This window comes from Chelonus insularis, unplaced genomic scaffold (genome assembly GCF_013357705.1).
Source record: "Chelonus insularis isolate UGA/USDA-ARS -01 unplaced genomic scaffold, ASM1335770v1 contig_23_pilon, whole genome shotgun sequence".
Taxonomy (NCBI): domain Eukaryota; kingdom Metazoa; phylum Arthropoda; class Insecta; order Hymenoptera; family Braconidae; genus Chelonus; species Chelonus insularis.
Genome location: NW_023276443.1, coordinates 623,786 through 649,027, shown reverse-complemented (window position 1 = coordinate 649,027; position 25,242 = coordinate 623,786). Strand labels below are relative to the sequence as shown.

The following is a 25,242-nucleotide window of genomic DNA, read 5'->3' as shown; positions in this document are numbered from 1 at the left end:
CTTACCTATGACATGAGCAATAATACAGAAAAAAATGAAAGTATCACCTTTGACTGTGTATTCTAATTTTTTTAACTAGAATAAAAAATAATGTCTAGAAGATGGTCATTAAGATATGAATATTTATTGTTTTTTTTTCATTTCATTTTGATACCGTATTTACTTTGATACATTAAAAATTAATCTGGCACAATGAAATCTGCAAGTTTCATGACAGACTATTATTTTAAATTTAGAAAAAAAAAAAAAAAATTCCGTTTTTATATCAGAAAGATGTTTTTTTTAGTGATAATTAAATTTTTCTGATTGTTTATGAAATCTACACTAATGAACACTGACGCTGAATTATTGTAAAACAAACAAATAATAATTTTATCACAATTCCATCAAAAAGTTCAAAGAATCAAAGCTACATTAATATAAAGATTATTGATATAATTACAAAGTTAGTTAATTAATTTCATTACATCATTTGAAAGAACATTTCAACAATGTTACATTTGGAGTGTATGTGATGTGAGAGAGATGATTATAATAACGAGACTCTGGTACAACAATGAACTGTTTCTATATTTTCTTTTATGCTTACGTACATGTCTTGTTTCTATTGCTTTTACAGTAACACAATTTTTCGTTATTTTTTTTTAACATTGAAAGTTCTTGGAGTCTATTTCTTCGTCAAGCTAAATGGTATTCTGTCGTATTGCCATAGAAAATTACTTTTTAAAAATTTTCTTATTACAGAGTCATAAAATTTGGTAATTAATCGCTTGTGCCCTCTACAGGGACGCCATGGCATTATTACAACAAATTATTGAAGTAGAAAATATCAAAGTTATATTATTATAATGAGTATTTCAGCAAAGAATAATTAGTAGCATTAAAAATAATTACAGTTTGATTTTATTGAAAAAAATGCGTTATTTAAATGAATAAAAAGATAGTAGTAATAAATATATTTGAATGATAAATGAACCAGTAATTGAAAGGGAAAAGATTTTCGATGAAGATTAGGATCAATCTGAATTATAGATGGTCTTAATCTTTATAAACATTTTTCAACCATTTGAATCTCAAAAACCTCTTCACTTCCAGCCCACCAATGATTGATACTAAACTTTTTACTCAAACAGATGAAAGCCGATAAATCGATCCAAAGCCGTAAATCCTTGTCGTATACCCTAGAACGTCTGTTTTCACGAGTCCTCCTGCTACTCGTCCTAGATCAAAATGAGAAATGAATTCTTCGTTTGAAGACATCAGATAACGAGTTGACGGGTAGTTTACAAAGGATTCAATTCGCGTCAATACTTTGCTATAAACGGAGGCAAATTCCTCGAAATTATTTCTTTCTGTGCCATTAAATACTTTTTTTTCAATTTTTATATTGAAAACAAATAAATTGATGATAAATTATCTTCATCCAATTGAAGATGTATATATATTTTAAATTCGGTAGTAAAGTACATAATTTTATTGAAAACAAAAATTAAAGTACTCTCGATAATACGAAATAGCTCTCAAGTTGTCTCTTTGTTTCTATTAAAACTCAGATCCCTCAAGCGTTGAGATTAAATTTCAAGCATTGCAACGGCCGTTTCCTAACATTCACAGTCCATAAAAGTCCCTGAAAAAATGGATTAATTACCAGACTCGTTTTGCTAGGTACTTGAAGTATGTTTGTAAGGATATTAAAAGTTTTAACGTACAAATATTTTTTTCTTTAAAATTATTATTTAGAAAGTTTATTTTATTTTTTTCTCTGAAAGTATACACGGTGAATACTTAAGTAAACATTTTTTTTGGAAGACATTTTTTGTTTTAGAGGTCGCGAATTAATGTCACAAAGTTTTTTTTTTATTTATGGACCAACGAAAAGAGCCATTTATCAATATTTAACCCTTGAAAGTCATAGGCAATTGGACTTTTAATATCAATGAAAGTTAGTTGTACATAGTCTGTAAAAAGTAGTTAGTGGTTTTACAAAAATGAGTCCATTAACAAAATTTTAATACATATTTTATTGATTTCACTAAAATTTTTTATTTAATCAATTCTATAACGAATAAGAAGTTCTCATCAACTAACTTTATGTGCTTTATAATCGAGAAATTAGTTGGTAACCATTAATGGGGTTAAACAGTGTTAAACAGCAGTACGAAAAAAAATAATATTCACACTTTTTTATGTATATGCAATAAGCATACTGGGAGCTTAATAAAGAAGAAAGAAAATTAAGTAACAAAAATAAATGCAAATAATCATAATACAGAGTGAAAGCAAAATGGATAAACTTCTGATTAGGAGTCACCTTCGATTTTGACCAAAATTTTTTTACGAGTTTACCTCAATTAGTGATAAATTTTCTCTTCGGCATTCTTGGCGCAAATGCACCATATCATTTTTATGGAGGTTTAAAGATTTTACCATTTTTAGCCATTTATTTATTTAGATCGCTCCCAAAAAGAGTGAAATGTTAGAGTTATGTTAGAGACTTAACACGATAATAGGTATTATGACGCTGGTAAAGACCATTGTAAATTTTTTATACTGCTTAAGAACTCTATCCTTTATCTCACGTCTTTATTATCACTTACAATTTTAAAAAATTATCAATCTTACCATAAAAGTCAATCACGATATAACCATGAAAACCCCTATAAAAATGTTATGGTGGCCCATAACTAAACTTTTTTAAGGAATCATGTTTGTGTTGTCAAAGTCAAAATATCGTCAAAATTCCACCCCTTTTTGGTGTGATACCAATAAATAAATGGATAAAAATGGTACAATCTTTAAACTCCAATAAAAATAATATGGAAAATTGGTGCCAAAAATGCCTTGGGAGTTTTTCATGTCCCATCCAGGTCCAAAGCTTCATCTCATTCGGAGATGACACCTAATCGGAAGCACATCTTAACTCTTTATGATAAATATTTCTCAATATATTTTTATTGTTTACATATAAAAGATATCGCTGTTTTTTAACAAATTGATTTTAGTTAATCAACAAATAAACTTTTTGAAGTTTTGTTTTCTTACATTGGAAACTATATTTATGCTGAATATATAAAATAAATGGGCATCAATTAAGTGTCACTTAAAAAAATTTAGAATAGTTATAATCCGTAATGACATAATTCAATAGATCCTTGTATTGAACAATACTCTCTCAAAACAGAATGATACTAAAACAATAAAAGAAAGAAACTTTATCTTTTTTTCAAGTTGTTAATTTGATTTATACAATATAAAAAATTTTAAGCTTGTTAATGTGTAATAATTAGTCTTAATATATAATACTGGATATAAAGATTTTTCGAATTATTTTAAATCTTGGATGTTGATTCAGATCTAAAAAGTACAGAGAATTTTCATAAGTACTCAATAAATTCTTCAACTATGACGGTAATATAAATATAATGAATATCAAAACAGTATTGTGATGAGAAATTGCAAGAACAATTTATTAAATTAAGTCAATAAATTTGTAATTAAAAAGTAATAAAAATGTTATGCATGTGAATGACTATCATTTAAAGTAACTCATTGTTCAAGATTTTTTAGTTATTTGTTCAAATTTATTGTTCAAATGCGGTGATTTGCCAAAAAAGTATTGTTGAGTCTAATGATTAAATACATTCTTCATTTGCCAACAGAAATCGAGGAAATTCCAAGATCCCTCGATTTTGCCTTTAAAGTGTCTTTTCAGTTACTTTGAGCGCTAAAAAGTTCCTTGACGAAATTTCTACTAGGGTATTATATCAATCGTTCGAAAAAACTCAGAATATAGTAAAGATTATTTTCAGCTTTATGCACTGCTATCTCTTAAGATAACTGACTAATTTATTTTGTTCTCAATACCTTACCAGTTTCTACTCCTTAATTTTTTATTTAGATCATGATAACTTATTTTTATTCGTATTTGTAATTTCATAACTGTCACCTATTTTAACACAGTCATGACAATTTTCTGTATCATAAAACTAAACTTTCCTTGTTGGAATTTCTTTAAAGTTAAGTCGATGAAGTTAATATCAAAAAAAGCCTTGGGGATGAAGAATTATTCCATTGATTTAGAAGAATTTATTGGCAAAAAATTGGATGGTTTATTTCATTTTTTAGGATCGTTGATTTAATAATAAAAATAAAAATAAAAAAATGATCAATTCTCTTTAACTTCTTATACCCTTTCCAGTGAAAATCTATTCTCTCAAAAATTTGCATAGAAATAGCTTGATAATACATGAATATTGAGAAATTTAAACACATCCATCTCATACTACAGACGATGTCACAAGTGACACTTCATCGTTGGTGTTCAGATCCCGATGTTATTATCGATTACCGATTCATGTCAATTCAAGTTGAAGTGTATGTCAATAAAAGCATCAATGCGTTCTGAAGGACCTGGTGCTGAATGATCAGTAATTATTTAGAATATCTCATTACTTCTTTCTAATTAGAAACAGTTGAAAGTGTTAGATGATCTACTAGAAACTTTTTAAGTGATCAACAATTGAATTAATTCATCGTTAACTCGATTTATATTACATTCTTGACTAATATTATTATCTTCAATTATCACAATCAATTAATTATAAAGATAATTTCAAATTAACCTAAAAACGGTTGTTGCTATGATTATTTTAGTAAGACAACTTATTTTTTATTTAATAATACAAACTTATTCATTTAATTATTACAATTACCGGAAACTTATTATATTGAGTATCCCATAAATAAACTTTTGTTATATTCCATTTAATTTAACTGATAGCAGTTCAAAGATTTAATTAATTATCCAAGTAAAACTACATTTACTGCTTAATTTACTGTTCAGTTTTATCATTTTCACCTTTGTTAAATTTATAATTTTTATCTCCCATCTTCTCTCCTCCACTCTAGCTTTTTCAATGTCTTCATAATGACATATACTTGACATTCCACTCGTGGTGAGATGCATCGAATGAAATGAAAAAGAAACTTCAACTTGATACTCACAATTCTGCTTAATTTAACTATATAATTTACTGTTTGTTATCTTTCACTTCTTTGTGTGTTTTTAGTGGTAAAATATTTTTAAAATAAAACCGATAAGGTTGGCTATTTTTTTTTTAATTATAATCATCATGAACATTAAATATAATGCTTTGGAAAACAAACATACTACTAAAATTCAAGTTTTAAAAGTGAATGATGAAGCCATTGACATACCCGAGTAGAATTTATTTTTGGGAAAGAGTTCGCATCCAATTCAAATTTCCTAAATTCAAGTTAGGCACCAAATGGGATACCACATTAGGCCCACATTGGGAATGTAACGCTTGTCCCTATTAGGACCAAGTGAGGAAAGCCTAATTAAGGCAAGTTAAATATAAAAACTAAGTTTTGTTTGATTATCTCATTTTTTATGATTTTATATTGTTAAAATACTAATTATTAAACGTATTATAATTAAATTTCCGCGAAAATACAGATGCTGAAATTTGTTCCTTGGGGGATTCGAACCTACGATCGCTAGCTTGCTCGCATCTGAGACCAGTGCCTTTACCCGCTCGGCTATTCATTTAATTAAAAAATTATTACTATTATATTAATATGAACGAATCCACATGTATAATCTTTTAAAAGATTTATGTAAATCATTATTTATTTTAAATCTCCATAATAAATAATGTTAATGGTTTAAATATTTTCATGCGTTTAAATTATTTATTTTTTCTGAAACTACAATATATTTCCAGTACAACATAATTCAGTTAAGGTTTAATAAAAACAATTAACTATTGTTTAAAGAAAAAAACAATATCTGAAAATATATTTATTATTACAATACTTTGTTATGGGAATCTAAAGAAAATACTTAATTTAATAAAAAATTTTTATATTGTTACAAATTCATTTTAAATTCATCCTCACAAAGTTTTTATTTGTTCTTTAAACATTTTAATGAGGATAATGTAATATGTGCCTAATTTAGATGTAATTTTTGTTAGCCTAATGCGGACCTGATAAACATTTCCTAATAAATGACGAACTAAGACATCGTTTCAGTCAAGTTTATAAGGTTGTAATTGGGAAGTTATTGGGTAGTGCGAAATTGGGCAAATTTTACTTCATCCTAAAAACAAATTGATCAGGCATAGGTTGGGAATGCCTAATTTACGCTAGCCCATTCAATTCCCAATAAGGGCCCAATAGGTATTTAGGCATGCCTAAAATAAATTCTACTCGGGTATATATCCACATAAAGAAGTATGAATGGTGCATTAATGATAATGGAGAACTGGTGGAAGTAAAAAAAAAACGGTTAATTTTCAGGTGTTTTAATCGTTAGAAGAATGGTAGGACTTATGTGATCTGCCGTGTTTATTTTAATTTTTTGTTATATTCATTTTTCTATTTTTACAAATTTATCGTCTTATTATTTTTTTCAAGTACATTAACCCGAATAATAGAGAAAAATATTTATGCTTTCTGTCAGATTCAATAAATAAAGTTGAATTATATTAAATGATTCCCAAGTATTTAAGCAGTGCAATGATACATAGAAAATAGAATACGCTATAATTTTTCTCATTATTAGGAATACATTTGTTGTCCCAGATAATTCTTTTTTAAAATAAATAAATCGAGTTTTAAGCTTTCACGTTTGACTTATAAATTTATTTATAAATTGATTAAAAGAAAAAACAAATTGACCCCATTACAATAACTTCCTAATCGGAAGGTAATAAATACGGGATTTCAAATGTAAAAAATTTGAATTCGAATTTATTCACTTTCAACTGTAGAGGAAAAAGGGTAAGTTATAATTAAAGCCCAACAATGAACTTGACTCAGAAAGACCAATCGAGAAATTTCAATTATTGAAAATTATCCATAGCTTGGATGTTTAGTTCAGAAAAAGTTTTATTGGTTTGACTGTTCAAATCTGTATCGATTGTAGACGTGATTCTAATAGATACGAAAGTAATAGTCTAAATTTTATATAGAAAGTCAATTTCTTTATAATATTTATATTTGTTTTTAGGATTGTTTGTAAGAGTTTGAAGTTTTAAAACTTCACTCTTAATTTATCTGTTTTGCAATATTTAAAAAAAATTATTTCAAAACAACTATCAATCTCTGCACCGTAAATTATATTGTGGATTTTTGAAATTTATCAACCGATTATTCGTTAAAAAAATTGATCTAAGTAAATTTCCAGAAATGAGTTTAAAATAATTAAATTGAGTAAAAATTTAAATGAAATTTCAGTTAACCTTTTACTCTCTGAAATTAAACAATGAAACGGTCGTGACATATATACATAGATATAGTCGGTATTATAAATTCTAGTTTGTGCAAGTATCCCTAGGTGGCGGCGGCCAGTCCGGGTTCTCGCGGCTAGTGACTGATGATTGATCGAAATCGGCATTGGTTTCACTTTATCGTGCAACCCTTTTTGTGTTACTTGATCGTACCTGTCCGACGAGTGAAGTGAGCATTTCACTATTCCAAATGACCTTTTTTTTGCTTTTTGGCAAAGGATACGGAGGAAGTGAGAGTGTATTGTTTGTTCTTATTCGCAAATTACTTTTTTTTATCATCTATAATTACTGAAGGATTTGTTTCTTTGTACAATAAGCTTTTATTTGTTATCTGTCAAATCGCCACGATTTAATTATCTTGAATATGTTTTAATATACATACATATTCTTTTCAATTGCATACCCTGCGAAGTAGGGTTTGTTACAATACTTCTCGTACATTCCCTATAGTAGAAATCCTATTGCAACCTCTTCTAATCACTCTTTCACTGTCTCACTTTTTTCTGCCTCTACCAACTCACTATTACACATATAAAATGCCGGACTGCATCTGCAGCTGACTTACTCCTTAACCATTGTATCGCATTTGCACGAGGACACAGGGAAACTGCAAAAAACCTGTATCGATAAACCAGCTCTTCAGAGAGGTTTTTCGTTCACGATGACCCGAGAAAAATCAGGTAGAGTTCCAGTCGAGAGGTACCTCCACTTTTCGCCAATTTAAACACATATAGACTATGTTACGCCTAGCTTAGGATGATTCTCTGCGAAAAATATATTCTGTCAAGACCGAGATTCGAACCCGGACCTTCCAGTTACGCACCAGCTGCTTTACCAGTTAAGCTATCTTGCCAGTCAATATTATTATTTTTATTTATACAATCTCTAATTAAGTGTATCCCAGCACAATTAATCTATTTTTGGAAGTGTACTCAGAACAAAACTATATCTAAAAAGTCATGTAGATGAGACTGTGGTTAGTAATGCATTCTAGAGATGAGTGAATACGCCATTTGATTAGAACTGCGAAAACGAATTGAGTCAGCAACGAGGGATTAGCAATCTCAGTACTATTTAACCAAGTAGAGTAATTCCATATTCAAGACAACCCTGTAAGTCAAGCTTCGTTATTTGCTCAACCGATAGCACAAATTTGTATTCGATACAAAAATATCTGTTATTTCCCTGATAACTCACTTACTCAAATGACGACTGCTATAGTTCTCTCAATATCAATGCAACTAATGAATGACTGATCTGAGCAAAAACTTATTATTACTAACAAGTATATAAAGCGAAAGATAAAAATCAAATACAAAAGAAAAAACCCTTCAACCCTTTAGCAAGCTGCTGAATTGCTCACTTGTAGATAATTCCAAAAGAGTAAGACGTCTCAAGGAAACGAAAGTGACGTGCAATTATTGAATATTGATGATTAAACACATAAATTATTGATATTGCATGTCCTATATTAAACATTGAAAACATGGTTGATCAGTAAGGTCATTCTAAAATTTTACTGAAATTAAATAGAAGATTGCACCTATCATTACAATTTTCGTCAATTGCCATTTTCATTTGGACCTATAAAGAAATTACAGACGTTTAACTAGTGACATTATAATCTACGACTAGAGACGAAAAAAAATCCGAAAATCTATTCCATTAAAACAACTAGAAATCCTAGAGAAAGGAGACTAGTTAATACCAAGGACAACCATTGAATCAATTATCAGAAATTGGATACAAAGCACCACTCCCCTATAAATCAATCTAATATTTTCAAAAAAAAAAAAAACTTTCTCATGTGCATACATAAATTGATATTTTTAACAATTCTTTTGAAAGTCTCCAACAACAATTATTAGTTTTCCTCGATGCGACACTCACCACTTCAACAAGTCTACATTAATAACTCTTTTTATCAGACTTCCAATATTTTTTGTTTTATAATTTCTTTTTTATTTGTATTTAACGATTAATAAAAATATTTAAGTTAACTGTAACTGTTTTGTAACTTAAAATTTTTTAAATCGAGTCTTATTGAAAAACGAAAAAATTTACTGAGCTTGAATAGGTCGTGGATGACAAAATGGACACTGTCTTTAATTATTCAAAAATGATTCACAAGACAAGTAGTTAATTGACACGCAGGAATAAAATAATAAATTTTTTTTTCGAATTGTCAATGTGTTTAGACAACTATAAATTGAAATATTATCTGTTGTTTCAAAAATAAAATTTTGTATATTCTATTTCGACAGTATACGAAAAGTTTATTCCTGCGTTACTAACTTTGTGATATTTCACTGAACATCTCACAAAGTTTCCCGATGGGATTGAAAGATATTTATTTTTTTTTATTGTTGATTTTTAATATAATTTAAAAGAGACCGACCATTAGAGACAAGTTGACCAAAAAAAGTTTCAGATGAAATGAGAAAGTTCCTATGTCTACCAAAAAAAGCAAAAACACTTCTCTGACGTAAGAAAACTGTGAACTGCACACTGAGAGTTTTGGATAAAATTTCAGCAGTCACGTGTTTTTATGACATGGTTGTATAAACTTTTAAGTAATTACGTGTCATATACAATGTGTAGAGTAGCATTGTCTGCTATTGGACAGTAAATAAATAAAATTAAAAATTGCTAGTAACATATGATAATGAACATTGAGAAAAAATGGTGATGAATTTTTTTATTTAATAAATTACACAGTTTTAATCGAAAAAATAAAATAAAGAGTTTTATGATAGAAATTATAATCGAATTTCGAATGGGAATGAAACTTCATGCAGTTATTGTGATGAAGTGAATAAAATTATCCATGAATGAAGAACGGAATGTCGATAGATTTTTTAATGAATTCTTGAATGAAAGCAATCTCAAGTGATGTAATTAGTTAAAGTATTTACAAGTTACCATCATTCGAAATGAAAAAAGTTGTATTCAGCTAATTACCAATGTTCCACGTAAAAATAAGGACCTACTCAATTCATTTAAAACTTTTTTAATGAAATATTTTTTGTTTTTTTCTATCAAATAATACAAATAAAAAATCTCAGTAAAGATACATAATTGAGTTAATGAAGTAAATAAAATCAAAAATTGTTTTTATGTATTTAGTTAAGTAAAAAGTTTTTTATTTTGGTAGAATATAAAAATTACTTTCTTTCATTCAACAATCTTTTAAAATCAAACATTGCGAGAGATTTTAAACTTTTCGAGAGCTCTGCAAACTATCTAGTACTGCTGAATAATAAGCCACAGTGTGTTATATGTAAATTTATTTTCAATTTTCAATAAAACTTATTAAATATACATATATATTTTCTCTTTCAAACACATTAAAAATGATTGTTTGATTATGATAAGAAGTTATTATAAGTTCTATGGAAATTTTAGATATTGGTGTAATTAGAAGGGAAGAATTAGTAGAATTCAGTCAATACTTTCCATATAAGTTAAATCATATTTCTAAATAGCTACAGTAACTTACAATTTTCTAATAAAACTTCATATTGCATTAGATTTATTATAAATTATAAAATGAAAAATCATAATGGTAATTCTTCAGAAGGAACAATAAGGACAAAATTTCTCTCGAAATATTAAAATATTCATATTAGATTCAAGATCATGTTATGGATCAGTGATCAGCAAAAAAAATTTTAATTAATCACTTATTAATAATTGAGAAATTATTAAGCATCAGTTAGAAATTACTTAATTACTGTTTAAATACATTTTGTTATATTTATTATATTGTAAGTATTATATACGTGGATTTTTCAACTGTCAAAATATTGCTAAATAATAATAAAGTAGATTCAGTCGTTTGTCTATCAGCATATAGATAAATAGATACAATCATTTTACAACAAAATTATATATTATTAAATAAATTCGTAATCACAAAAATTTTAATTTTATCATAACGACAGCATTTTTAATATTACAAAATATTTTTTAATTATTGAAAAAGATTGTTTTTGTTCATTCTAATTTCACTGTAAATAGTTTCAAATCTCTTCTATCAATATACAATTATTTAATATTGTTTCTTAGAAACATTTATATGAACAATTTCTATTGAATATTGAGAAAAAAAAGTTTAACAAACTATCAAGCAAATGATTACAGCATATTAAAAAAATTAGCGTCACTGAAAATTTGTGTAAAATTTCAAGTATTTTATTTTACTACGCCGTCGATTCTTTTTATTTCCACAAGATTTTCCCTCAGATCCAATCCCTATTCAATATGATGGCAAGTTTTTTATTTCTTTTCTCCATGAATACCGTCCCATACTTCTTGAGTGTTGAATGTTTCAGTAAAACATGTTTGTGCGCTTTTTAATCTCATTTCACTCTCTTATAGATTGTAAATAGACCGAAAAATATCTTTGAATAGACTGTCGTCATCTCACCCTTCTTCTGACAAGTAGAATAAAAATTTATTCATGAGATTAAAAACGACTACTGAACTAGCAATGAAATATATCCACACAACATACGACCAGATTAGGAAAGATAAGTTAATATATATGACTTCACCAGTCAAAATTTTCGACTTATATTATGTACAGTTTTCTATCATTTTATTCGATCTTGTCGATTTGGTTAAATCAGTGAAAGCTGTATAACATAAATTCAATATAAAAGTACAGAGGAAGATACTAATACAGGCCTTTTACTCTTCTATGAGTTTTTAAATGCTTTCGAGACAGTCTTTGTCGTTTCTGAAGCATAATAGTTAATCAGAGACGAAAAAGCTTCAAAGAATATCGATTACATATGTATTGAGCATATTTAAACGGCAAAAGAGAGATTACCAGGATTAAATAGAAGCGAAAATACCCTGTTATATCGATTGTTTTTTTATAGAGATTTAAAAGAAAGTAGAACAAAAATAAAAAATGTATCTTGCTATATATAATTTGGGATAAATGTTTAATACATTTCTTCTTGTCATTCTCAAATTTATCGAATCTTTCAATTTGAAAAAATCAAAGTATTTATGGCGGCTTAATAAGAGCGACATATGAGATACTTAAAAAATTTTTAACTTCCCAGTGGGAAGTTATAGTAATGGATACGATTTTGCGAATCGCTAATTTTGACATATCTCCACGTTTTAAGGTCCCGCGAATCCAATACGACCGTTTTCCAGTGGACGTCTGTGTGTGTGTATGTACGTATGTGCGTACGTACGTTCGGAATTATTTTTCGCCTCGATTATCTCGAGAACAAAAAATGATATCGATGTGGGACCAATTGCATTCGACGCGTAATTACGTAACTTAGAACTGAAAAAGTTTTCAGGAAAATCGGTCCAGCCATTTCTTTTGCAGAACCAAAAAACTAGCAAAAATGGAAAATAACCTGAGTTTCTCAATTTATAAATTGTACCATTTTTTAGACAAAATTATGACATCATAAAAAAAATATAAATATTAAATAATTAGAATACTTGTATGAAAATATGGTGATAATATTTCATCGAAAAAAAAAATTTTAAAAAACAAAATCAGCAATGAAAGAATTTTAAATTCGTGTCAAGATTGAGAAAACAGCATTAAAGACGCCATAATAGTCAATAATATGGAATTGTGTTTATAACAATTGAACATTGTTACTAACAAGTGATTATTGAAAATAGTAATATTTAAATAATAAGTTTTAAATCGTTATAAACAATAAAAATAGGGATCCATTCTATAGATATGTGTACTTTTAACGCATGATTTTTTCTTTTACTGAAATAAAGTAACTAACTGTGTCAAATGAATAAAAACAGACTCATTTCGTTTATAACAATTCTATTTGTTATAAAAAATGAAAACAGATTTTATTCGAATTGTTTTTTCATTTTCTTCACTGGGAAGTTGGTCGTGTGGACCTTTCGGGTCGCACCCAGACCACTGCAGAGCACTGATATTTTGAGTAAAAATGTACATGTTTAAATTTATTTTTGGCCTAACATTGACCAGTTTGGCCAAGTAATCAATGTGATAAGGATAATTTTTTTATCGATATGTTTGGTCTAAAAGTGAAAAAACAAAAATCTCCTTAAATCAGTGTAATTTTTGAGCTAATTTATTTTTGTCATTAAACTCAGTCGACTTTTATTGACTAATTTTAATTATTAAATAATATTAATTATTAGTTAAAAGCAATATACCTTTGTCTCTTTAAGACTAGAAAACATGGATCAAGCGGAGTCAGTATGAAAGATACATCTGGCATTGTCAATTTTTCTTAGATAACGAGCGAGGTTAAATGATAGCCAATGGTGTTACTCCAAGTTTCTTTGAAGGCGGTGCGTAGATAATTGACTTAAGTCTTAAGTAGAGCTTGCCAATCGATAATAAATGATATCTTGACACCTACATAAAGATAATTTTTGCACTAATCGTAAGTAAAAAATGACAAGTACACTTTTTGAATAATAGAAGTACACGCGGAGAAATGTATAGTAAAAATTATCCTGAATTTTATGGTAGTTTAGTGACACTGCCCGAGTCAGAATTTTACTCTTATTTTGCCGCTGAACCTCCTGAAAGTCGGGAGCATCAGCGGGAAATAGTATATTTCACACCTAGGGAGGAAAAGTAGACTAGCTCGAACCACGTGTAAAATTACAACCCGAGCCGAAGGCGAGGGGGGTAAACACGTGGTTTAAGCTTGTCTAATTGTCCTCCTTAGGGCTGAATATAATTTTTCGTCATACCTGAGTGGAAAGTTCAACCTCTCTCCAATGGAAAAGTGAACTTTCCGCGCAGGCATGACGAAAAATTTTTTTTTTTGTATAAGAAAAATAATACAAAATATTTTTATATTTTGCCGCTGAACCCCCTTCATAATTCCCGATTCAGGGGCTTCAGCGGCATAATATTTTTAAAAAATTCAGGGGCTTCAGCGGGAAAACAATTTCAAGGGGTTTAGCGTAAAAAAAAATTCAGGAGGTTCAGTAGGATTTTTTCATTCAGGGGGTCCTGCAGGAAGTAGAGAAAAATCGTTGGTGTTCCCGGCGGTCACCCATCCAAGTTATGTACACGAGAAATTTTGCTTAACATCGAGAGATCGAGTCCAGGTTCCTACATCCACTGCACTGCGTCGAATTTATGAATTTTTTACTTATTTAAATCCACAATAATTAATATTATAAATAAAATACTATTAATGGTAACTCAATCTTATAATGAAAAATTAATTAGGATATACAAAATAATAAAAAAAATATTTAAAAGTTGCAATTAATAATCACTGATTACTGAAAGTAACTTAATTATTTTTTTTTTAATAAATATTAATCAAAAAAACTGAATACTATTAAAAATAGTTTATAAAAATATTCTGTACTCGGTAGTAATAAAATAATCATATTAACTATAATAATGTATTGTTATAAACAATCAAATTTTATAGAAAATATTTTTTCACCATTACTAACCATTAGAAATTATTTTAAATCATTACAAATAATTTGTTAACGTCGAATGTTGATAAAACTAATTTAATAATATAGATTTTATTAATAAATTCATAATAATTATGGAAAACGCGTAGATATTCTGTATGAAGACATAAATTTTTATCTTAAATAAAGTATAGTAAGCCGGTAAAAATAAATTTTTTCAGGGGGTTCAGTGGCAAAATAATAGTAAAATCTGATTGGATCGTCCGTTTTTTCCTTGAACTTACATTTAGTAAAAAATTTCTTCATCTACCAAGTCCTTGTCAGGTAGAGGGGTGAGGATGAAACCTATGGTCTCGTGAAATCTGAATCCTCCTTCGTGTTAATCAATTTTCTTTATTAAGAATAAAAGAAATGTGAGTAAATAATCAATATGTATTATGAATGACCATTCATATGTACATACCGACATCGTGGCCTAAGTGGTAAGGTGCCAGCCTAGCGCACTATGGGTAGCGGGTTCGATTCCCGGCTGAGACAAGACCCATTTATAATATAGTCTTTTCTCTGACCACGATGAGCGGGAGGCCTCTCAGAGGGCAGTCAAGGGCGTAAGCTATCGTGCTGATGACTGAATAGTACAAAAAGTGCTATTGCCGCCACGATGCCCTTGGGGAACCAGGCGACACCCCATTGTAGTACAGCCTTGCTGATGCTGAGTCTGAAACCAGGACCCTTGAGGTAACCGGTAGAATCTCCGAGGGTAGGACGATTTCTTGTGGAACTGGGACGACCTCTTAGGTTGACACCAGGCCTATAGATCTTGCCTACCTAAGGCTGAGGAAACCGAGGGACCCATGGGGCTTAGCGGAATCTCCAAAGGCAGAAATAACGTTCTTTCGTACCACCATAATATATATATATATTGGAAATCGACAGGGACTGTTTCGGGGCTCAGAAGGGAACCAAGGCAACTTGGGAACCTAGGGAACCTGCAGGCCTAAGACATAAGACGACCGCCTTTACTGTGCAAACAGACCCTGTACAAAGGCCCTGTGGCTAAGTGCAGGGGAAGGCGGGACATTCTAAGACATCTTCCAAAAAAAAAAAAAAAATTCATATGTACATAAATAAAATATTGTATTTCGCAGATGTCATTGATAATTTATTAATTAGTTAAAAAGCACTATTGAGTGATTTCCGCTCGACTTTGGACCAATGTTTATTATGTTAATTTGAAGAATAATAAAAATTATTTATCTCTGATTTTAATTGTCCGTCACATCAAATTTGTCTAAATATATAACAGTTTACGAGCTTCAAAAGATAGGCACATACTGCAATGAATTTTTCCGTAAAAAGATTATTCCACATGGAAAAAATTTTCTAGGAATTTTCACTAGTCAATTTAGAGTAAAATTTACGAGCTAAAAAAATTAAAAATTACTTACTCTGTTGAGTAAAAATAGCTAAAAAATTATATTAAAAGTACTGCATACTTTGGTTGGTAAAAATTATCATAAATGGTAAAAAAGTCCTATGCTAGTTGGTAAAAATTTCTAGAAAAAAATTTATAAAATCAGAAATTTACTTTGTATTCAATATTCATTGTACTGACATTGTATAATTTTACTTTAAATTGACTAATGAAAATCCCTAGAAAATTGTTTTCGTGCATAACAAAAAAAGTTGATAAGATTTTAGTAGGTTTTGAAAAATAATTAAGAATGCAATATTTCGAGTAGCAATGAAATAGGTCTATGTATGGATTTGATTACATTTTCTGAAGACATATTGTAGTGGGTTTTTTGTCTGATTAGTTTCCAGTTACCTTATCATACACATTAATATAAAATGAACAGTTAACGGTTCAATTGTTCTGATGTGTCTCCCATATATTCTGAAGTATGATGAACTTCTTTCTAGATGCATCTTGAATTCATTTTCATATATAATGAACGCTCAAGTTATCCTCAAACAAGTTATTAATCCCTTGGTTTCATTTTTTGTTTTGAGTTTGAATTTACTTCCTTCTATCCTCGTAGCCAGTCCTGACTTACGAATTTTCGTCAGACTTACACGTACGTCTGTTTCTGTTCTGTATCAGATTGCCGTTCATTTCTGACGTGAAATCTTATGTCTATCTGCTTCAGAAAAACGACAAATACATACGTAAATGACAAACTTAGGCCAAAATATATAGGTCTGTCATCAGTCTTATGTCGATTTGGCTACTAGGGTAGAAGCCCTATTGGGCGAGACGTCTCAAAAATCAAATAAGTTTAGTTTGAGACTCCAAATTAAGGGCAAATTTCAATAGGTACCCAAGTTGTTTAAAGTACTTTATCAATTTGAAACTATAATTGATAGGAATTGCAAAAAATTTATTCTCTGTATGTCATAATAATTCTGAATAAACTAATAACAGGAAACGATGAAAACGATTGTACTCATATTATCAAATATCGTAACAAAAAATCAATGAAAACTACATGTCATTTCTTGTAAAATTTCTACCGTCACAAAAATGTACAATAATCTATCAAAAACAAAATGAAGTTATTTATCTTATTGTTTATAACTTTTTTATCTGTTCAATACAAAGAGGTCGCTTTGAGAAAATGAGACGTGTTTCTTATAGATTCTTTCTTTAAAATTGAATTTCCTGTGAAGACAAAAAAATTGTCAATTGCGAAATCTTTCTTGTAAACTTCAAAATAAAATTCAGTATCAAGTGATTCGATGTTTCGATAATATTGTAAAATATTTGTATGTCGCCATCTAATGACTATTAGACTAACGTCAGTTTGTTAGTTAACGACGATTGCTTGACGATTAGATTGTTTATAGCAACGAGGGGAGAGTTTGTTTATCTCCAGTTTTTGACTGAGTCTTGAGTTGACCGCACGGATTCTTTCTTTCTAATTAATTGCTGTCAATCTTTAATAAACATTTTTCTTTATTTATTAATTTTCCGAAGTTGTTATTTAGTATTATTATACACTATTATTTTTTAATATTGAAGTGTCTCTGATGTAAAAGTTTTTTTGCTTAATTTATATCGAACTTTTGCAAAAATTAATAAACTCACAAGAGATAGGATACTTTTTCATGTTTATTTATTCGTTACAGACAGTTTTTGTCTCATTAATATTTTCAAAGATTTTTAATTTGAAGTTTCAACCATTCATTTGAGTAAATATCCATTAAACTCTTTATCAAGCTCTAGACTCAACTCGAAACCCAAAAAATTCAAAAACTCATGTGCTTGTGGTTCCGAATTGGAAGCATTCTGCAAAGCTACTGAGTGGATATTTTACCCTGAATCTGACTCACTTTTTTTCAATTCATTTTATTACATTCTTTATGCTATTCTCCAAACTATTTCTCCTCAATTTAGTTTCCGGTTATAAAAATGACATTAGATACAGTGAAAATTCTATTTTGTTATTTATATCAATACAATTCTGTTGTACAGTATTTTTTCACAATTGTACTTAATTTTTTAATTATTTGTAGACAAAATTTCTTAAATATCATTGAACTTTAACTAATTGAAAGAAAGTTCTTGAAAATGTTTCTCGAAAAAAATGTATTATTCTTTTTATATATGCCATTGTTTACTTATTGAACAATGCTTCAATTTAAAAAAATAAAATCGTTTATAGTAAAAAAATATTTTAAAAAAAGATATTAAAAAAATGTATCAATTGATAAACAATATTTTGTTATAATCAATTCAAAATACGCATTAAAAAAATAATTTGAAAAAAACCCTAAGTGGGATTATTTTAAAAAAAAATGAGGAATGATTTTTAAGCGAAAATAATTGTTTTTCATAGTCTCATTTTTTAAAATTGTATAAAAAAATTATAAAAGACAGCTGCTAAAAAATTTTCAAAAAAATTTAATTGTAAAATATTCAGGAAACGATTACGAAAATATGGTAATTTTAAAAATAAAATTTACCTTTTTTTCCAAGGGTAATTAAGAAGACTCTTAACACCACATTCTACTAGAACGCTAAAAACGGTCGATTTTCAAGTACTACACATTTCTACCTGTATGCGTTAGATAGGTGCTCTTGTGTACTTTTCTTATAGAGCATTCGATTTTCTACAAAAAAAGTCTCATCACTTTTTTTCGTATCTATCGCTGTTTTCGCTCCGTAAGTGGTGAAAAGTTGAAAAATGCATTTTGCCAAAATCTATTATTAAATAAACAATAATAAAAATAATTTTTCAGAATCGAAAATGAGCACAAATGTTCTTCTCACTAATCTCTATAAGAGTTCGTTGTTGAAAATTTTTTATTTCAATTTTAAGATTAATGCATCGTGAAATAGGGCTTAAAATTATGGCTACTACATTGCAAACTTAAAATTTCACGAACGTGTTTGTTTAAATTATTTAATATGTTTGAAATTTAATTAATAAAATAAACAAAAAAAAAGTAAGAAAAATTTTGATTAAAATTCATTTAAAATTATTTATTATCAAATTTTGAATTAGGCTTTAATAACTGAAATTAAAATAGCTGATCTAAGATAAAGTAGAATGTAGAGAGCTGGTTACCCGTCGAGGTGATCGCAGACCAGTGTTGAACGATAATTAAAAGGTTGAAGCTGTTGAATCCTGAAAGAAAATACGAATTGGTATTTTCTCAGAGAGTGAAACGTATGCCCAAAATTAGACACAGCATTGAATCAACATTTTTAATCGAACTTTATTAGAATTGAATCAATTGGTTCTGTCAGCAGAAGTGTTTAATAAACTTCGTGAAGATTCATGCTGAATCTTCCAATAGACATATGATCAGAGATTCACTTGATTGCCAATTGAAAATCAACAACAAAACTTCATCGTCTAAAATGTTTCATATCAACTAGTTTAGCCAGCAGATGTTCCTATCTGGAAATCATTGAGATTTGAGAAAATCTCAGCACTTGAGAATGTGGCTGTTTACGTAGTTGATATGTCTCATTTTTAATCAATTGTGGAGATAAATCAAGGTATAAGTCAGCAGAAATTGTGTATAATTTCGTGGAAGACCATCTTAACTTCCTCAAGAATGTGACTTATACGCATTTGATCTAGTAACATAAGAAGAATCAAGGCTGGGCTTGATTCAAATAATAAAGAAAGTAACTCACAACTTAGTTGAAGATTGAATCCAGCAATAAGATTTATTGCAATTGACCAAATAACAATGAAAAAGAGAATAACTTGTTGATAGACTGACTTATTTTTTCTTTAAGATATCTTTGATGGAGAACCAAACGTCTCTTTCTTTGTCTTGATTATGCGTCGATCATAGACTCATGTGCTGGTACAATCATCATGAAAGTAATAAAAGTATCAACAGATGAATGTAACCTGATACTTGAGTATACATGAGAGTACTTAAAAAAGACTCTCAACGAAAACTTTATACTAAATATGTATATTGGTTAAAAATTTTAGTCTTAGCTTCATCATTTTATTAAAAATAAAAGAATGGTTTTAATGTAACATTATAACATCATTATTTTAAACAGTGTTAAAAAGTGTGTTCAATGTGAAATATCCATGCATAAACAATGTGTTCAATTTATCGTGGAGGACATGTGTGAACACACACAAAATAAATGAAGAAGAAGCGCTTAATACAAAACACATTGAATATATTGAATAATAAATATTTAGTTAAAGGTTACAAATATAGAATTTTTAGTTGATCGTTTGGTCTTGTGTTTACCGTCAAACTGATTGCAGACGAATAAGTTTGGTCTAGAGACGACCTCATTACTCACCTATCCATGTGAAGTATTGGATTTTTCCCTACTTTCCATACTGCAAATTCCAAGACTTTACAAACGTGTTAAAATAACACGCATAAAGTGTGTTCAATGTCAAATGCCCATAAACAGACTATACATGATTTGTAGACACATTGAACATATTTCATCGTATGTGAAAAATCTATAGTTTGTTTACGACATTTAACATTGAAGAGGCTTAGCGTGTTAAAAGTGTCTACAAAAATAATACACTTGGATTAAGACAAACTAAATTTGAATTCGACAGTTATCCGAATTCCAAAAAACTCACTCAAAACATTTTAACCCGAGTAAAAATAAATAGGCCTAAAACAATTTCGAAACACGCCAAAAATGAAAAATAAGCCCAGAACAAACCTAATTGAAGCCCAATCTTGGCTTAGAGAAATTTTTAGTGCCAAAAACGAGCCCATTACAGGACAAAATTTCGAAGAAGCCCAAAAATTATTTTCTAGGCCCATGACGCGATCGATTAAAGTTGAGGTTACAAATGTATCTGATAAAACTTCTTTTGAACCTCGAAAATGGAATTAAATTATAGGCAGTAATTGCACCATCAAAGGAATTGAAAATTTTTAAGTTGAAACTGAACTTTAGATTTAGTAGCGGGATAGTTTGTTTACAAAATTAACATTGAAGAGACTTAGTGTACACAGGGAGAATTTTTTCACTAAATGTAAGTGCAAAAAGTGACCAGTTCACGATTCGAAATTTATAAGTAAAAATATTTTTATTCGATAGTAAATTTTGAGTTCTTGTAAGTAAACTTGAGACTTAAAAGGTGTCTCAGAAAACAAATTACTTAGAATAACTGGAAAATTATTTACGACAATCTCAAATTCATTGTTGAATAGAAATATTTTTACTTATAAATTTGGAATCGTGCACTTGTCATTTTTGCACTTACATTTAGTGAAAAAATTCTCTCCGTGTATAAAAAGTGTCTGCACGAATAATACACTTAGATTTGCAGTGTACATAGACTACATGAAGACGTAATTATTTTGTCCCAACAGAACATACTTCTTTAAGCTTCTTTTCAATGAAAAAAATGAAGTAGTCATTCTTTTCAGTGAACGTGTGTTAATGACTACAAAAAATTATCATGTTTATTTGGAGATCAAACCGTTCCATTTCTATCTATTGTTAATGTCAGTATCAGACAAGGTCTTGACTAAATTCGCAAGCTTTCGAAAAGAGGATTGAGCAAATTGTAAAGCTTTTAGAAGATCTTAAAAGATCTTGAAGACTTTCAATATTAGCTGTACCTTAAGCTCTTCTTTGGCAATAAGAAATAAGAGGAGTAGTATAAAAAGTACATAGCCGGAGGATAAATGGAGCGTTTGATTGGTTTCCGCACTTCTTACCCACGTGGCAAATGAAATGAACTCTAGGGACAGTTGATTACAAGGTGAAAAAATGGATCAAGGTGAAAGACTAACTAAAAGATAATTTAATCTACGCACGTATGAAAAATAAATATTGTTAGAGGCTATCATTTTATTATGAAAAGATAAAATTTCCTTTATTCCTTAAAATTCCAACATTAAACAGAGTCAGCCCCATTTTTGTATTTAATTCTGGTAACTCTGAAATAAATTTATCAACACGATTACTTTTTAAAATTATTATTTGTATACTTGTTACATAATCTTTTAACTTGAATGAATTTTTTAACATCTTTTTTATGTCGTTGACTGTCAGATTTAAAATGAAAATTCAAAATCTTCAGTACAATTAAATAAATCTTTCAAATCTGACTATCCTATTTTAAAGCTGACACTTTCTTTTTAAAATCGTGTTTTTTTATGAACGCATTAGACTTTTTTCTATCGAGTTGCCACCTGTGGAGAGCAAAAAAGCTACTTTTAAATTCCAACGCTTATAACTCATGAACAAATGACCGCATAACAATCACTCAGGTGTCATTACACTGAGAAAAGAGATTATTTATAATAAATAAGATTTGTTTGTAGTTAAAAAATGATATAGTTGATAATGGCGAAATAAATATTTAGTTATTATTAACAACTCCCATATTTGATGATTTGATTTGCATCAAACTTTCATTTGTTAACAACGAACAAATCGTTGCATTGTATTAAATTAAAATCAGATTAATTCAACATTATAGTCAATTAGGCAAAACGAGCATTAATTTAAAAAAGAATTACATAAGTTTGGGCGAATAAAATAAATCTTTGTAAAAAAAAATTGCAAGAGTCATCTCAAATAAAACAATATTTCTATATATTATAAAAATAATTCATTGAATAAATACAGAAGCTAAAGCAATCTATTACATGGTTACATAGAATAGATTTTTTTACTTTTCGAAATAATGTGCAGATGGTTGGAAAGTCGGTGTGTTAACAATAAAGAAACGTATTCTTTGATAACATCAGATATTATGATGGTAAAAATAAATCAATATTTAATATAAAAGTATGCTCGTTAGAATCAATTTTGTCAGGAGACAAACGAAACCTGCACGATATTTCAAATAAATTACTTTGTATTTGAATCAATTTTCAATTTTTGTTAAAAACATATTTTAGCAATTCGTAGTAAATTAAGCATTAATTCAATTTTTTTCTTGGTAATTTACAGGATATAAATATTAATACAGAATAAATTATTGAACAACAAAATTATAGATAAAATAACTCTTTATTGTAAATCTCTGCGACTTATAATTTTTTTACCGTTTGCTGTAACATGAATTTTTACAGGCCTTACATAAAAATTATTATTTATATTAAATAATTTAGTTTTAACATGAATATTTGGCGTTACAATTTCATATCCCTTTTGATGATTATTAAAACCAATAGTGTAGCATTCTTTATAAACTAAGAAAATCGTACAGTCTTTACTCATAATAATACTTATAATTATACCAAACATTGGATCATTAAAATCATCATTTTTTACGTATATACCAAAGTCAGGTTTATATATTGTTCCGTTGATTTTTACCCACGAAACTGTACAAGCTTCTGCACCTATATGTGATGAAAATGTTGATTCATAATTATCAGAAATTTCTAACACCTGACCGTATTCAATTTTTGGCTCAAGTCCTTTCTGACTTAAAATTCTATAACATACTTGTAATTGCATTTTTAATGCCAGAGTATACGTAATATTAATCCTTGAGTTGACAACATGAGCATTTTTTTCGACAATTGATGAAACGATTCAAATTTAGAGCCAGATAGATTCTTTATTGGTCCCATATTTTTTATACATGATGGGTAATGAGTTAAAAAGTGACTTTTTGGAACTAAAGGCCCAAATAAGTTTATGAAAAGTTCGTTGTGATTTCGTATTAACTGTTCCAAATGAATTACTTGGTATTCTGATATTGATGAACTGGTTACAATGTCAATAATTTCATAAAGGGTATTATATAACTCCCATGCATCATCATCAACTGGAACTAAATCACCAACGATTATTCCAAAATAAGAAATTAAAGCTGACATTTCTGAAGCTGTAATAATTATATTACCCTTATGAATGTGGTGTGCTGAAATAAACGATATTTTCTTACCACGATCAATTTCCGAATAATCAAAATATTTCAAACGGTTATTTAGATGTTCTAAGCTAAAATAGTTTTTTTTAATACAGTGATCTATGATTTTAGCCATGTCATAACGACAAATGCCTAAATATAAATCATGCATCAAATCCCAAGTAATATTTATCGTACAATGATAATGCGGAATTACATTAAAAATACATTTTTCCTTTACGCCTGTTGATAAACTTCTTGTATCATCTTCATAATTATGAATATTTCGAAGTGATCCTTTATTTTCTACAAGCTGCTTACTACATTCATTGTTTGTACTTCTACAACATCGACAAAAATATTCAGCTATAAAACTTTCTGAAAACCCTAATATGCCATTCATGCCCAAATTATCACCTAATACACCAATCAGGACGAAAAAAATTTGTTTATTAATGCCATTTACATCTACCCAAATCCCTTCTTCTGCCAAGAATTTTAATTCATCAACAATAGCTCGACAACATTTTTCATTTCCGAACTCTTTTAAATCCATAGTATGGATAAATTCAGCTAAAAAAACGGAATCAATCGAAGAAGAATATTCTGGGGGCATTGAAGCTATGGAAAAATAGAATGCACCGATTTTATATATTCCAGCCGCACTTGAAAGTGTATTAGATATTTCAAAATCATCATCGTAAAGGTAAAGAGGTATCACAACTTTTTTACCATAAGAATTTGAAATATTTTCCCAGATTTTTCCTTGAAATAAACTGGTGTATAATTTTGGTAAATAATTACGGGAAGACTCATCTTTAATATAACTAATTATTCTTTCGTAGACATTGGGTAATTCGAAAAATTGACGCAGTACAATCCGCATTGGTACTACTTGAGCAAAACATTGTTTATTTGTTAAAACTACAGTACCTTTCATTTTTTTATCATCTTTAATTTCTCCTATTTTGAAAGGTACAGGAGTTATAAGTAAATTTTGACCTTTAAAATATTTGAATCGTTTGTATTCACTGTCGAAATTGCTACATGGATTAATTTGTAAAATATTTGTAATCAAATCGTGATAATCAGAAGGAATTGCAGTTTTCAAATTATGTTTAAAAATGGAAATTATACCGTGTGTCAACTCACTAAAATTTTCTACAATA

The 25,242-nt window shown here is 28.7% G+C and overlaps 1 protein-coding gene across 1 annotated transcript in view; it reads left to right on the top strand.

Annotated features, from left to right (window-relative positions):
- Positions 1-25,242, top strand: part of 5-HT2A (5-hydroxytryptamine receptor 2A) — a 66,585-nt gene that overhangs the window by 6,206 nt on the left and 35,137 nt on the right. The gene's annotated exons all lie outside the window — the stretch shown is intronic.